This window comes from Zootoca vivipara, chromosome 5, assembly GCF_965207765.1.
Source record: "Zootoca vivipara chromosome 5, rZooViv2.hap1.1, whole genome shotgun sequence".
Classification (NCBI taxonomy): domain Eukaryota; kingdom Metazoa; phylum Chordata; class Lepidosauria; order Squamata; family Lacertidae; genus Zootoca; species Zootoca vivipara.
Genome location: NC_142588.1, coordinates 43,273,580 through 43,288,223, shown reverse-complemented (window position 1 = coordinate 43,288,223; position 14,644 = coordinate 43,273,580). Strand labels below are relative to the sequence as shown.

Here is a 14,644-nt window from a genome sequence, read left to right as displayed (position 1 = left end):
CAACTAGTAGCTAAAAAATTAGCTTTATTAAGCTATAGCACTCAGGACTGTTTACATAAAATAAAATAAATCAAAGATAAGTGAGCTTAATAAAAACTTTTTTTCCTAATATACCAGTTAGCCACAGTGGTTCGCTGTGTAGGGCTGCTTGTTTTTGTTGCTAGGCAAATACATAAACCTTTGGCCACAGTATGAGTTTAACAAGAAAGCCAAATGAAAACCATAAAAGGCCTGGCTTACTCACTGCAGTATGCTTAGAATATACACAGCCTAGTCTTAAATACACTCAGATTTACTTCATACTACATGTGTGCAGAATTGGAGCCCTGCCTTCCCTGGAAATTTAAGATGGGTAACAATAACTAACAGTATATAAAGTATGGATAACACATTCAAACACATCAGAAAACTGCACCCACATCTGAATGGCAGGATCTAGAATCAGTCTAGATTGAAAGCAGTATTTTAAGGAAAAGGATGAATGATTCCAAATTGCGAAAAACTACACGTATGTGCTACGAACAGAGCTTGACAGCAGGGGTGTGAAACTGGTGACTCCCTTCAAATGTTATTGGATTCCAGTTCCCATCATCCTCAGCCAGCATAGTCAGTGGAGAGGGCTCATGGGAACTGTAGTCAAACAATGCTCAGAAGACAACACTTTTTCATCCCTGCTTTAAAGTTATTTTCACTGTGAGCTCAATTTCCCTCTTGACAGCTAAGGCCGGAGTCTTCCTGGTTAAGAGGCTAAGACAAAACGTCAGCCTGCGAACTCTGAGAAAGCAAGACCTCTTGGATGCCCTCTAATGGAACAAAGGCAGCATGACAGTTGTGGAAGTGCAACCGTGTGGGACAGACAGGCAGCAGGTTGGGTGGGAGCATTATTTTTAAACAAGAAAACTTTGGAAGGAAAGGGTTAAATGCAGCCACCTGTCTCTTTGCAGTAGCTGAGAAGCTAGACTCTACACAGGCTACCCCAGTCCTCGCAAATAAATAAATAAATATGGCTTCTACCTTTTGTTTTTATTTTAGAGTACATGCCTTCTCTGGTAAAAATGGAATGTTGAAATAGTAGTGCTGTTAATCATTTAGGAATTGCATTTGCTGATCCTCCTCTAGAAGAGAATGTAGGGGCAGGGCTGGACAGGATCCCAGCCAAATCCTGTGCATGTAAATATTGAAATAAGTCCCATTCAGTGGGACTTTGCTCTCAGCTAGGATCTCAGCCTTCAAGTTTCTGTGTGGGCTTTAATTCGAGCCCGGTCCTAATTTTATCCAGTGAGCAAGCAGAGAGGTATTACGCTTCTAATTGTGTGCGTTTTAAAGTTGAAACCAAAAATACACAGAGTTAAAATCCCAAAGGGCTGTACTGGCGTAATATATAAATATTGCATTTAGTAATAAACCAAGGAATAAAACATTCTGTATTTAGTTTACAGCACCTGGGAGGGTGTGTTCATGTGGAGTGCATTTCCTTTTATGCTATTTTCCCATCCAGTAACGGGGGATTCCTGCAGAGAACTGACGTGTTGTAGCTTTGAGCTCCCGGGGTCAGATTCCTTACACTTCACGGCTATCCAGCATAGTGTTCTCAAACCTAAGCCAATTCACATTAATAGAACACTTTCATGTGATCTAGGGGGAAAGGGATCCACACACACAGGAGGAAAAGGCAGGGAGTGAAGGACGTTGTCAGATCAGGGGCACCGTTTTTGCTTTTTGATTGGAGGAAAACGAGGTAAGTAAATCCTAAATCACACACTTCTGTAAATCCTTTTTGAGAACAACAGAATAATTTTGTTAGCTGGGCTTTTGCAGAGTATTACAGAAAAAGATTTCCTTTCCTCCTTACAGAAATGGTTTATAACCTTCAACTTGCAAAGTTGTGAAGAGATTTTCCTTTTTCAGCATTACAGGCTGAAGTTGTATGTGTAAAGGTGCTTCTGGTGCTTATTGAGCATTCATTCTTATTTGTTTGTGGGGAGGCTATGTCAAAGCAAGTTTCACTCCACGCTTTCCAGTGCATTTATCCACTGTTTGCCTTATTGCAAAAGGTCTGTTCTTTTGAGGAAGCAAGTTTATTGAGCAAGAGCCCCAACGGCTCCATATACCTGAATTTGCTGACATACAATTGAATCACACTCCAAAATAGTGACTGTCTGGAAACGCATTCAGAATTTTGAAGTCGTAATAGGGATGCCAATTTGAGATTAAATGATGTAGATTAACCATCAAAAGTGTACTTTTCATAGATGTTTATTCTAGGAGGTCATAACATTGAAAATGCTGCTTGCTGACATTTATTTAATTGTTTTACCACGTTTATACGTTGATTTTATTTATCATACATTTCAGGTATAAAAAGGAATGCATGGGATGTATTTGCTGCTTTCAATTATTCAAGCCTTATATTATACCAGCCTGATGCTTGTCATATGTTTTGGACCACAACTCCCATCAGCCCTAGCTCCAGCTGGCTGTGGTTGATGGGAATTGTAGTCCAAAACATCTCCCGGTTGCCAGATTGGTGAAGGCTGTTCTTTTAGGCACCTTTCTCACCTGAATGACTTGATTAGAAACATCTGACACATTAAGATATGCCTCCACATATACATGTAGGGGCAGAATTTCAGCATCTGTGATCTGTTTCTGTTCTTTGAAGGGGTGGTATACTAGCATAAGCTATAGCCGTATATATACAGAGCGTCTATAAGAAACAAAATGTTTGGTCCAGTTTTATTATATTCACATTCCTGTCCCCCTTTCTTCCAAGGAATTTAAGTTCATTACATATCTTTATGTGCCAAGTGAAAACTTCCCTCTTCACCCAGGTCTTTTACTAATTAAACAATCTATGGCATTTTAAGCTGTGCGAGGTATTGTTTGTAATTATATTATGTATTTTTTGCTTTTGTAATGAGAACTGCCATGTGATCCTTGGATGAAGGATGGTATATAATTCTCATAAATAACAACAACAATAAGTTGGCCTGCATGCTTCTCTTCCTCTGTGCCTCATTTTATCTTCACAACAACCCTGTGAGCTTAGAGATAATTGACTGGTTTGGGACCACCTAGTGGGCTTCGTAGCTGATGGGGGGGGGGATTTGAGCCTGGATCAATTTCTCTCTCCCCCTCCCTCTCCGTGTATGTGTGTGTGTGTGTGTGTGTTTGAAGGATGAGATGATACATTATAGTTAACAATAACAGCAAACAAGTGGGAACTTCAATGAACTGTTGCTGTGTTGAATGTTCAGATTGACAGAAAGACATGCCCTTTTACAGCACACTCCATTCCATTCGCCCTTCTGGTTGGACCAATGCGGGAAGACAATTCTAGACTAGATGGGCCTTTGGTTTGATCCAGCGGTGCTCTTCTTAGGTTGATGAATTGGGTAGCAACCAGTTTAAACAGAACTTTGAATTGGATTAAATGTGAAAATTCGAAGTGTGCAGTTGACAAGGACTCCAAATGTTTGGTTGTTGTTGTTGTTTAGTCGTTTAGTCGTGTCTGACTCTTCGTGACCCCATGGACCATAGCACGCCAGGCACTCCTGTCTTCCACTGCCTCCCGCAGTTTGGTCAAACTCATGTTCGTAGCTTCGAGAACACTGTCCAACCATCTTGTCCTCTGTCGTCCCCTTCTCCTAGTGCCCTCCATCTTTCCCAACATCAGGGTCTTTTCCAAGGATTCTTCTCTTCTCATGAGGTGGCCAAAGTATTGGAGCCTCAGCTTCACAATCTGTCCTTCCAGGGAGCACTCAGGGCTGATTTCCTTCAGAATGGATAGGTTTGATCTTCTTGCAGTCCATGGGACTCTCAAGAGTCTCCTCCAGCACCATAATTCAAAAGCATCAATTCTTCGGCGATCAGCCTTCTTTATGGTCCAGCTCTCACTTCCATACATCACTACTGGAAAAATGTTTGGTATTGCAAAGTATTTACTGCAACCATTCTATAACTAAAATTTTAATTTAACAAGTAACAAGTTCATAAGTTTTTTGTTCTAGCAGAAGGCTATGGCAAACTTGTAACAATAGTATTAATAAAATAATACAGAACATACATCAATAAAATAAGCCAACATCCATGAGGAAAGCGAGAGAAGATACCAAAGACACCAACAAGTCTTAGTCTAGCCTGATTTCAGATTAAGCCTCTTAATTATCAAAACAATTTGTTGCAATTTTATCAAACTCCTTTTTCCTTTTTAGTTATTTTTCTGCAGCCAGTAGACAGAGGGCTACTGTGTTACAAAGCTAATATAGTTACTTAAAAGAAATCAAACCATTTATAGTGTACCTGCGTGCTTCTGTCAACAAAGGTTTCAGAAAGTGATCTCTTTGGGTCTTTATATAAGTGGCAGGCTAACGGATAATGAGTGAGGCCTTCCACTTGAGGTTGGCCACAAATACAAAGTGTGTCTGTGTATGGGACCTTGTAACAGCAGCCATCCAAGACTAGAGTGGGCCTCACTTGGAAACACAGTTCAATAAAGGCATTTCTTAAGGAAATTGGTGAGAGTTTGGCCAGATAACTAGCTCTGTTCTCAGGAGTGAATACCAAGGGGGAAATTGGGTATTTCTCATTGGTTGCAGGTCCCTTCTGGATTCTATCCAGAAGAGCCAATCATTTATTTGACACTTCTTGGTCAATGCAGACCACGGTTCTGGAAAATAATACTTGTCCAAAGCATCTTGCCAAGCTGCTTTCCAGAGTTGGTTATTATCCAATTCCATATAGCACAGCACAGGAAAATGCTCAATTGGCTTAGTAGAAATTCTTTTAATATACTTTAACTGAGCACAATCTGTTCTTGCCTTAATTGTTGGCCACCTGGATTCTGTACGAAGAAGAGCTGCTGATATTCCTGATGGTAGAGAGAATAGCTTCTGGAAAAAATTATTCTGCAAAGTTTCCAAAATTTTAATGGAGTACGAATCAGAGGCCTGAAATCGAATCAGATTTCAACATCACCACAGAAATGTACTACAGTATTTTGCTTGCTACTGTCACCTAAATAGTCAATAGGACAAAGAAGTTGAGATGTCCATTTTCTCCTAGTCATAAGGACTGGATGTCAAAATCATGGAATGTTATGGTTTGCTTTATGTAGGTTTTGGTTTTGTTTTTTTCACGAAAGAGCTGATTCTAAGGTGGAATCGGAGCAGTGTTGAGGCGATGAACACACCCACTGCTGTAAAGCTTTGTACTAAAGCTATACAGTACATGAATGACAAACTCCCTTTTCTTTCTTTCTGGAATCTGCATGCTGAGCTCTGTCGCTATGAGAAAAAAGAACATTAGGCATCATGGCACGTTTACAAGCGCACCGCTCAGCAGGTCTGAAACATCACACAAGTACATTCTTGGACTAATTAAATTATTCATACTGCATGGTGCATGTTAGGACTTGACAAGCACATTTGCCTCGCTCAGGTTTTGGATTGAGGTACAATGGGAAACAGAAATCAAGATTTTATCCTATGTTGTCTGCGAAACTTGACCACCCCAGTTTAGGAACATGGGAGGGAGCCCAGTATAAAAGCTGCATGCACACAGTTGTTGTTTTTTTGGAACTATTTGGAACAGATTGCTGCATGGGAAACCAAATAAAACAACATGTCCAGCTCTGCATATGTTATCTCCAGTGGTGAATGAGTTTCTCTTTCAACAGTAACTTATTGCACACAGTTGTTGTCTGCAAGCTGTGGTGAAAACTGTTCTGACTTCTGTATACATTCATGTATTTGGAGAAACACATGTGGACTTGAAGAGAGGAGGGGGCTGGTATGTAAGTCCTGTCCCCAGCACTCCTGGGTATGTTGGCTCCATGTTTGTCTTCTGAGCGTTAATGCATGGGTAGGCAAACTAAGGCCCGGGGGTTGGATCCGGCCCAATCACCTTCTAAATCCGGCCTGCGGATGGTCCAGGAATCAGCATGTTTTTACATGAGTAGAATGCATCCTTTTATTTAAAATGCATCTCTGGGTTATTTGAGCGGCATAGGAATTCGTTCATATTCCCCCCCCCAAAAAAATAGTCTGGCCCCCCACAAGGTCTGAGGGACAGTGGACTGGCCCCCTGCTGAAAAAGTTTGCTGATCTCTGGTCTGAAGGGTAATCACATTCAACTGAATGCTTCCCTCCAATTGGAAATCTAACATAAGAAGCTGCGATATCCTGAGTCAGACCATTGGACCGTCTAGTTCAATATTATCTACACTGACTGGCAGGGGTTTAGAGGGGGGATCTTTCTCAGCCCTGCCTGGAGATTGAATCTGGGACCTTCTGCATGCAATATGGATGGTCTTCCACTGAATTGTGGCCCTTCCCTAAACTTCCCCAGGGTTCCTAATCTGGGGAAGGCATTCAAGTGCAGACCTTGGCACTAAATGTAGGACATCTGCCATGGATCTGGCATACACTGGGATGTTGGAAAAGGGTAAAGCTTTCATGTATATTCCCACCTTCCCTTTAAACTACAATTGTATAGGGCATTGGTGTCAGTAAACTGGGCATGTCATTTTATTTAAAAAAAAGGTTTCCTTAAAATATTTAAATACACACTTCATCAAAACTGATTCCATAATAGTTTGCAAGGCTTTATATACACACAAACTTGCCATTGCAGTGGCCAAGTGGTATGCATGCTTGTGTAGACTCACCCCTCATTACAACATGGATTGAATGGGGAACTGCAACCATTTTTGTAGCATGAAGTGCACATTGGGGAATAATGTAACTGGAACAGTTACAAATCAGTGGAAGTGAAGTAGTCAGTGCAGATGGTTTGAGTTATCTTATTACGCGAGGCAAATATTATAGAAAAGGGAAAATGTATTGGAAAAAGCTGTCTGCAAAACATCCCAACTGGTTTATTGCTCACTGTTTCCAAGTCCTCCCCAACTCACAGGCTGATGACTACATTTAACCACTTTCTTTATTAGACTAGTCACTGTTACCCACAGATCTGGAATATTACGCAGTTGTGCTGAGCCAAAATCCACCATTAAGTTAAAGTTGTATGAAACCTGTGGTCAACATTTGTTTTTGTCAGAAGCTTGAGTTATTTGAAAAGGACAAGAATCCTTGTTTATTGAAGGGAGAGGTAATCATGGTGATATTTCCAATGTCAAGGAAAAGTCATGTTCCATTCAAATCAGCTTCAAAATTGGCTAAACTTAGTTTGCAGTGTTATTAAAGACGAAATACATCCAGTGGCTCACAGATGGCATTCTGACCACAGCAGCACTCAACATTTCTGTTGATGTAAATATAAAATCAGCCACTTCCAAAAAAAAGCTGCAAGCTTTTCAAAAAAAGCAATACAAAGTTGCAGCAGGTATTTTTGTTATGCCCAGCGTCTCCTGTTTTACACCAGCTGTCTCAGCAGACACAACAGAAGCATATAGATTGTGGTGGCACATAGACCATGTAGCGTACTGCACACAGGGCCTTGAAGTTTGGGAATGGGACCTTTCCAGTTAGCCCCAAAACTGCAATGCACCAGGCTTCACTCTTTCAGTACTACAGATTTGTTTGCAATGCTGACACGAAGGGGCAAGTGGGAGGGTATCATGGCGGATGCATGTAGCCCATGGAGATTTGGTTGTGTACTGGAGAATCTTATTCAGAACTGCCAGGCATTTCTACACAGGAAAATATGAAGTCTTGTCCCATTCATTTGATGTTATCTACAGAAAGGTAGCAGCCACCTTTGTGACATTTCATTTCTCCCCAGTCATGTGCAGGCTCAGCTTTCGTTGCATTTATCACTTTTGCATCAATGTAGGGGCCTCTCCGAATGCCTTTTTTATTGTACATTCATGATTATTTGCGCTCATGATGGTATTGGGGCGATTAACACCACCCTGCTGCCAATGTTGTTTGCACCTGCAAAAAACCTAGGGGCAGTCTGCATTCTTTCCACATAACACTTTCTGCAGTGTTTTATACTACAAATGTTATGAGGTGGTTGTTGTTGTTTGGTCCTGCTTTTGCTGGACTATAGCCCAAGAATAAACCTCTAGAGAGCAACAATGCAAGCAAGTTCTCTTTTTTATTTTACTTACAAAAGTATTTCTATACCACTATATTATAAGATATCAAGGTGATTGTACACCATTAAAACCTAAAGCATCATTTGAAAAAAAAAATACAGATAATCATTAAGGTCTTGGGGAAGCATTCAAGAGCAACTAATAAAGAGGAATATACTGTATTGTATATTCCTGTGTATATAAATCCACCACTAACACACTGCTCTAGCACCAACGACATGTTGCAGAATACACAAAATATGCAAGAAACAAACAAACACCAGTCTGGAGGAGCCAAACATGTAGAAAAGGAACCGTGTAAAAAATGAACACTCCAGCACAAGACAGCCTACATGGGGGTTTGGTTTTAGTTTCTATGTACAATGCACTATAACTTGATTCCGGCCCAACTACAATTTGCTTGTGCTATACATACAGGTGTAACACTAGTGTGCACTCAGCTTGGGGGTGCATGAGGCTTTGAGGGTTACACTATGTGAGTATATCTACTATGTCCCCCCAAAAAACCCTAGATTGAAGAAACCTTGAATTGTTTTCCTTCATATTAATACCCACCCAAATCTTTTCTGTGAGCAACAACACAACACCGAAACCCCTACCCTTGTCCCTGGATTATGCATAGATTGGCCTCAGCTCTGCAAACAGTTACAGACTCCAAGTCTTAGTTGCAAATTGGGGTTCTACGTGTGTGGATATTTTTAGGATCAGAGCCGATGAGTCTGGCCAACCTTTGGCTCTCCTCCAGATCAAAACAGTGAGGTCTGGGGGATAGGGTTTCTGTATTCCCAAATACCAGTTCCTCTCCAGAAGAGTATATGTTATTGGGAGGAAATATTCCTCGACATTCTGGACGGTAACTTGCAGACGGGAGTTGCAGCAATTCCTGCCAAAACATAAAATTTTACAATGCAAGAACCTTAGGTGAGTGTTGCTGGAAAGGCCCATCAAGTCCAGTTTTGTGTTCTCGTGGTGGGCTCACCAGATACCTATGGGAAACCCATCAACTGGATGGGACACGCTTCCCCAATCTGGATGCTTCCCATCCAGATCTCCGACACGGGTGCATTTGGTATTGTTTTTAAACATATTTGTGGTTACTTTCTGTGTTGTTTTTAAAACTGTTTCCATAGATTTGGCATCTCCCTGAGGCATGTCTGGAAGGCAGTAGTTAAATGAGTCCAATAGTTCTCACCTGCTTGTAACCCCCAGACACTGGTATTCAGAGGCATGCCAGTCTGATAATGAAGTAGTGCAAAGAAAGTACAGTACATGATTAATTTGTTCTGGTGTTAAGATACCCACCCAGTGCTGGATTTAGGGCAGTTCCCCTGCATAGGGAGCCAAGTCGAGGGGGTGCGAAATAGTTACAGTAGTAGTAGTACAGTAGTAGTAGTAGTAGTAGTAGTAGTAGTAGTAACAACAATAAACAAACTATATTTATCTGGGTAAACGTACCAAAAGTAATTATTGTGAAAATAATAAATATTTGGAAGGCGCGTGCCAAATTTTGTCCTCAGGGTGCCATATTACCAAAGTCCACCCCTGAACCTACCCACCCTAACAAGGTCATTTCAGGTTAGAGATGAGCTTCTACTTGGGTGTGGGAAGGCAGGTAAAGAAACCAGGAGGGGGAACAGCAGAATCTCCTTCAGATCTAAAAGCAGCACATCTAATGTGGATGTGAGAGCCATAGGATACAGCATCTGGAAATAATATACTCTCACGCTCACCCCATGTCTCTGATAAGTGAGAAATTCTGGGGCACAGCCATTACCTGGCTTCCGTTTTTCTTTGAAAGGAGGTCCCTTTGGGGGGCATATGCCCCCCCTTTTTGTAACAGTTGGATTTATTTACAAAGGTACAGGCTGAGCATAGGTGGAGGCACAAACAGTATTAAAGACAAGTCACAGTCAGCCAAAGTCCAGGGCACCCACATTGGGTAGACAGCATCATTACTGAGATGGCAAATTTTACAGAGCAGATTTCCAAGGAGAAGGTCCAAGGAGAATATCCCATCTCTTTCCTCACAGCTCCTGTTTAAAAAAACTTAGAACCTCATTGCCAGTAATATTTACAAGATATGAGTCCTATCCTTCTGCAACAAAATGCAAAGCTACATATTGACCCTCTGGTCTTCAAGTTCCCTAAAGCGTTTGCAAGTGCAGTGAAGTCTCACTGGGTATTGCACAAGCAGCTTTAAATATAAGTGTCCCTAGATCCTGAAAACAGATCGCCTCATGCTGTTGGGGGTTTGTTTTAGTGACTGGAAAATGATCACATCAGGTATAAATAGTGCCAGAGCCAGGCTGGCAAAGCAAATGTGTTGCACAACTTTAGCTCTCTCATTAGGAGAAGCAGATTAGGTTGGGTGTTTGCTTGAAGCTTTGAGGGATTATGCCATCTGGGGCAACAGAAGCTGGTTTTGTTCATTCCCTTCTCAACAGCCAAGCAGAAGGACCTGCTGGAGCTCCCTTCCATAGCCTCATGATCCAGTTAGAAAGCATGATAATATGGTTTAGCAACTGGCCTTAATCACTAGGTCACAATGCAATTGAGACACTTTGTTCATTAAGTGACCTTTTTGTTCCTTCCAGGGAGGGTCTTTTCCTGTTTAGGCTTACTGGAATTGTACCACAACCATCAAGTGAAAATAGATGCTTGTGTAAAAATAGACCCAGAAACTAATTAGTGCCATCTTTTTACTTTATTTCTTTTATTAAGTAAGCCTGGACTCCAACTTCCATCATCCCCAACCATTGGCTATGCTGGCTGGGACTGATGGGAGTTGGAGTCCAATGATACTTGGAGAGAAACACAAGTATTTCATGGCTTTTCATGGCTGCAAATGTACTGACATAACTGCTGTTCAGTGTTGGCCCAATACATTTTGCTATATGGGGGGAAGAGCAAGCTGGCACTCTCCCCATTCTACATAGAGAAGCCAACCAGATTAGCATTGTTGAATTGTGCATCGACAATGACACCATCCTCCTCTGCACCCAGGAGAGCTCACATGATGCAAACAGCTCTGTTCTCTATGGTAATACCTCCCCACCTGTCCCTCAGTATCTGCTGCCTGAGGCAGCTGCTTCACTCTGTTTGATTGTAGGGATGGTCCTGCAGCTATTTGGAAAACAGATCTTTATGTGTGAGTCACTGACTGCTTGTTTACACTCAAAAGAGCAGCCTCCAACAGCTATCATTGCCTCTGATTGAGATGCCCTTTAAGTATTCTCCCTGTGACTTAGGAGTTTATTGTCCAACAGCAGGTCCATGATGGAGGTGGGGAAACATCTGAATTACTCATCCACATGGTGGGGCCAGTCTTATGCTGCATGGGAACCACTTTTTTTCAGAGAGGCTCCCACTGTGCTTGGAAGATCATTTTAAATGGGGGAACCACGTCACGTGGGCCTTTTATATAGAAGTAGGCTCCAAGTAACCTATAAAACGCCCTGCAGATTATTTGAGAGAGAGCTATATACTGCCATATGCATGGTCAACACATACATCAAAATGAGGTGGATATAAACCGGCAGAGTTCTGTGATAGTAGAGTGAACTGAACCCCTTCAGACTGCAGATGGGGAAATCGGATTTTGTAACACTCCCTCTTCCAACTGTGTGCATGCAACAGTCACAGCTGCAACTTGGGATAACACTCTGTGCATCTGATGAAGAGGATTGTTGTCCATGAAAGGATCTGCCCCAATGTTAGTCCTTAAGACTCTTCACCATTTTGCTGCAAGAGACTGACATGTCCATTCCTCTGGAAACCCATATAGACAGTTTCTACAATATCCCGCTCAGGAAGGCGGGTGCTCTTTCTATGAGATACTTGCTGTTTTGTTTCTAGGTGTTCTGCTACCATTTCTGGAGCAGGTGATGTCACAGAGTCTCCTTAAAAGCACTGGCAGCAGTATAGCTCTGCTGTGTGCATACAAGTTGCCCAGAATACTGGTGCAAACAAGGTAATAATCCTTTGGCCTGAACTCCTGTTTAGGCAACAATTCAGTACAGGGTTTGGTGCATCTCCTGAACCTGATGATTTCAGTGGGTTTGGGTGTGTCTAGATTTGTATAGAAACAGGCTGAATATCTTCATATTGTGCTAACATGCCACAGTACTGTGCAGAATTATGTTAAGCACTAGACCTTGAAGTCTGCCTAGGAGTTGGTAGTTTTATGCAAGCAGGCTCTGTCACACGATCTCTTGTTGTCATTGGAGCTGACTTTAAGGGTTAATAATAACTATTAACTATTAACTCATAGCATAAACAGGTGCCATGCTTCTTGCATCACCTCATTTCAAAGAGTTTCTGTCTGTGCGACTCCACCCATCAAATATGAATCACTGGGAATTTATTCCCAGCACAGACAGTCATGTCGGCAGTTGACAGCAGCAAGCTCTCTGAAGATAGCAGGGAAAACAAACAGGCCGAAGGGAAACTCTGAATTCATTAACACACACACACACACACACACACACACACACACACACACACATTCATTCTTGATCTTATGTACCTGCCCATCTGAAGCAACAATAGGGTTCCCACTTATTTTACTGCCCGTGTTTCACATGGTGAGGCTTGACTTCACAGTTGCCTGGCAGCTGAAGCTCATCCTGATACGGTTTGGTTCACTCCCAGTTCTACTTCCTCACTTGTACTTGCCCTTCAACCATGCTTGTTGGAGGGTAGTTCACTTCCTCGTAAAACTGGCAGGTTACCAATACGTAAGTCCCCTGATGCAGCAGTATCTGAGGCAGCTGGTCCTAGTCCTGTTGTCCGTCTCTGTACCCCACATGCCGTAATAAGCAGTATTTCAGATGTGTGGGCTGTGCATTATTCACTGTAGGCATTTTGATGTGATGGAAGTGTTAGCTTCTCCAGGGCTATGTCCAATGTTGTCTGTTGCTGCTGAACATACCAAAGATGGATATAGGCAAAGTGACAGCAGTGGATACAACCCAAGTGATGGCTGGGGCAACCCAGTCAGATGGGTGGGGCATTATTATTATTATTATTATTATTATTATTATTATATCTGCCCTTAAATCCATTTTTTTGAAGGATGCTATGAAAATACTTTACATAATAAACAAAAAAGTTTTCCTTATGTTTTCCTCATGCAGTATTTTAAAATGTAAGCTGAGAGTCCTGAGGTGATAATAAAGTGTTTGTGAATGTTGCAGTGGGGGGGGGGTGATACCCACAAAGAGCCCACAGGTCATATGTGGCATGGTCCTCTAAATGAGATGGGAAAACAGAGGAAGGTAACAAAATTTTCCATTTTCTGATATATGCTGCGATGTCTGTCTTCAGCTCCATATCCTCAGGGATCTGTCTCTCCCTCTTAAGTAGCACTTATCGAGTCAGTGTAGGGGAACTGACTGGTTCTGCTCTGTACCTGGGGTGGAGTCAAAGTTATTTGTTCAACTGGTTATGCTTATTTCAAGGTGGGTCATTTAAAAGAGAGCCAGATTCATGTGATTCGGAGGAGAGGAAGGCAGAGGAGGAAAACAAAGGTGGAGGCTGGTGAGGTGCGTAGCTGGAAAGTGTGAGTTGCCAAAGACTGTTTGCTGAAGTGCCAGAAGGGAGTCAGAGGGACAACAAAAACAATTATCCTGGAATGTAAGTGTGCTAAGAAATTCTTCCTATTCGTCTTTTTGTTTCTCACAACAAAGAGATATCCGAGTTTCTGATGGGGCCAGGTTTACATGAGCACTATATTCTGAAATACAGCTGAGCTGAAACTGTATTTTAAAACAACATGCTTTAAAAGTATGTTATCTAGGAATAACAATGGAAAACACGAATGAAATTTACTGGTTGGGTTTTGTTATTTCTTTAAAAAATCAATATGCAAATGTCACTTATTTGTGAGACCTGAGCCTAGTGGGTTATGCAAAATCTTGTAATCTCTCAATGAAGAGAATTGTGTTTTAATTAAGAGTCTAGTGAAACAATTCATGTTTGGACAGAAATATTTCCAGTGGCGGTTTATACTGAGATATTCATAATGAATGGCATATGAGACGGAATTGCATAGCTAGGTAAAGCATTCATGTGGTGTGGTGTGTCAGCTGCCTCATATTGTCTCTGGGGTCTACCTTTTTCTTAAGTTAAGAATTCCAGTGGTGGAACCAGAGAAAGGGGGGATGTTGCTGGGAGAGACCCATGTGAACCTCTAGAGGAGGAATGATGGAGGGTATTGTGCTTAAGTAAAAGTTGTATGAGCAGTGATGCCTTTATACTCTGTGTGGCCCTGTGTTCAACCCTTTTTGTTGTGTGTGTGGGTGATCCTATTCCTTCACCTAAATGAATGCAAATGCTTCAAAACAAGAGGGTGTGTGAGGAGAGGATAGCAATATTTTTGTGCTTCCCTCTCCCAAACAACTTGGGAAGTATCCACTCTGTTTGCTTGGTAGGAGGGAAAGTTTATGATAATGACGGTGCCTGTGGAATGAGTGCCCCCACCCAGAAAAAAACCATGTTACTAATTATGATGCTAATTATGATGGTGATAAAGCTTCTGCACTGCCCCACCTGCAAACAGATTGAAGCAGTCTAGGAAAATAT

General features: G+C 41.8%; 1 protein-coding gene across 29 annotated transcripts in view; it reads left to right on the top strand.

The window, feature by feature from the left end:
• Positions 1-1,655: 1,655 nt before the first annotated feature.
• TACC2 (transforming acidic coiled-coil containing protein 2) overlaps positions 1,656-14,644 on the top strand; it is a 173,719-nt gene continuing 160,730 nt past the window's right edge. For 23 of the 29 annotated variants that reach the window (XM_035137499.3, XM_088670482.1, XM_088670480.1 and 20 more), the window contains exons 1-2: positions 1,656-1,738; positions 13,522-13,696. The gene's annotated coding sequence lies outside the window, so the exon portion shown is untranslated. The remainder of the gene's footprint in view (positions 1,739-13,521; positions 13,697-14,644) is intronic. The other 6 variants (XM_088670478.1, XM_088670475.1, XM_088670479.1 and 3 more) reach the window with 1 other exon arrangement.